This window comes from Octodon degus, unplaced genomic scaffold (assembly GCF_000260255.1).
Source record: "Octodon degus isolate 3935 unplaced genomic scaffold, OctDeg1.0 scaffold00110, whole genome shotgun sequence".
Classification (NCBI taxonomy): Eukaryota; Metazoa; Chordata; class Mammalia; order Rodentia; family Octodontidae; genus Octodon; species Octodon degus.
Window position 1 is genome coordinate 137,397 of NW_004524686.1, and position 2,374 is coordinate 139,770.

General features: G+C 42.4%; 1 pseudogene; it reads right to left on the reverse strand.

Moving 5' to 3' along the window:
* LOC111812036 overlaps positions 1-2,374 on the reverse strand; it is a 70,520-nt pseudogene that overhangs the window by 65,873 nt on the left and 2,273 nt on the right.

Consider the following 2,374-nt stretch of genomic DNA (forward strand, 5'->3'; position numbering starts at 1 on the left):
AAAGAAAGAAAGAAAGAAAGAAAGAAAGAAAGAAAGAGAAAAAGAAAAGTACATATTTTATTGTATGCCCAACCCCTGACCCAGGGTTGGTCATATTAGTAGGCATCCTCTGGTGATTTCTTATATAACTTAGGGAGTTACTGAGGTGACCTCCTTTAAAAAATCTAGGTTTCTGCTTTTTCATATTTTAATCTTTCTCAAGCTAAAATGTTTAGTTAATGTATATGCTGAGGGTGAAATCATAAAACTTAACTGCAATGTGTCATTCATCTTTTTTGAGAAAATTTGTTCCTGAATTTAATAAGGTGAATTTCCTGGAGACAAAAATAACAATGATTTTAAATGCTAAGTACCTTTTCCAAGAAAAATCTTTTATTCAATATTATTAATTGATGATATAATGCAATTTATAACTTATCACTTTCTATTTTTTATTCATATTCTTTAAAGAATCATCAAAAAAACAATGACAAAAAAAAAAATAAAGAATCATCTCATCTCCTTGATTTTTAAATGGGTATTCTTTGAATTTAAAAAGATGACTATTCCGGTTACACAAAACAATGCATGGCACCCCCTTGGCCTGGGTAATGTGGCATAAAGTGACCCTGGTATATGAAAATTTGGCTTTAAATTCAGCATCACTTCTGTATTAGTCACTCTTCTCTCATTGCTGGGACAAATACCTGACACTCAAAATGAGGGAAGAAAAGTTTTATTTAGCTCACAGTTCCTGGAGCATTCATAGTTTTAAAAGCCTGAATTATGTAGCAAGACCTTGGAGCCTTATTTGCTCAGGAAAGAGGGTCAGTGCTTCTGTCTTCCCCAAACATCTCTCTGCCTGAGGCGACCTCAATCACAGACACCACTACCCCGCGCTACAGCATGTGGAGGAGAGGCTGGGGCGCCACCACGTCCAGCTTGACCTGCTCCACACCTCCAAGAGAGCCCGCAGACTAGGGAGACAGCACCAGCTGCCAGTTTAAAGGTTCTGGACACTCTGGCCCCGCCCCTCAGGCCCTGCCCTGGTTCTCTGGCTCCGCCCCTCGAGCCTGTGCTCGTCCTCCTTGTCTGCCCCATGACTTACATGTGGCTTTGTGGGGATGACTAAACCCAAACCATAACAACAACCATCTTCCCAAATTGTCACCCGAATTTCCTCCCCACTCGGCTCCAGTGTCATAATAGCTCAATGTCAGTTTTGATGCTTGCTATTTTAAGTCCCACTACTTGTTCTCCCTGCATCAGAGCCTAGAAAGCTGAGAAAGCCTGAGCTTCAGTGAGAATTTACAGCCTTGCAAGCTCCAACCTGCGTGCAAGGAAATCATGATCCCCTGCCTCCTAGGAAAAAGAAAGGCCAGGCTGTTTTTTGCTCTCTCAAGTTTTTGGACCCACTTGGGAACCTGCAGAAAGTCATGTTATGTAAGTCTTTTTTGCTACTCTTAGTACATGCTTAGATATCATCTACTTGATATTCAGACAAAATTTTGACTGACAGAACTATTTGGTGTTTACAAAATGCCCACCAGTGCGCTAGGAAAAGGTTGCAGTTCTCACAGGTAGGGGCAGCACGCACAGGCTGACGTGCGCGTCACAGCAGCTTCTGAGCAAGCTTTAGCATCTTCGCCTCAATACTGCAATATCAGGAAGCCAGTGGTGGCTTCCTGCAGCTTGGTGTTTGCTGCTGCTTCCAGCTGAGACTGCAGAGCCACCTACCTTGGCGATGTGGTAGCGGTTTTTCATGCCTTTTGTTCCACAAGCCTTCCCGATGATTGTACAAACCTCAAGTTCTCTATTACTACCTCCATTCCTAGATTACATGGGAAATTTTAGCTTTCTGACTGAACCCTAAATAACGTACTCAGCTGATAGTAGTTGTGAGTCTCAGACTGCACACAGATTGCTGTTCAATAAATATTTATCACAAGATGGCAAGCTTCCCTGTTATCCATTAAAGTCCAAGTCAATAAAACATGGTAGCAAAAGGAAATCTGGTGCCAATGGAAGGGAGAATGTGTCATATCATGCCAGCTGAGGAGTTTGGATGAGGAATTTAAAGGAGGAAAGGAGATATTATTCCAGAGGTGAGATCAAACCTAGAGTGAAGTAAAATTCACAATGGATTGGGGAAGAGAAAATTCATTTTTTTCAAACAGTATATTCTTGACAAATTTGTTGGATAATTTGTTGTTTGTCAGACCAACTTTCATTGATCGGACAGTCCCCCAGTGCTTGGCTGGCCACCCTGGCCAAGTAACCAGCCAAGTAGCACAGGCTGTGAGGCAAAGCACTGCACTTGGCACCCAGTGGAGCTGGAAGGCCAAGAAGGGTACGTCTGATTGCATGTGGGTTTGATGCCCTAAACTCCCCACCT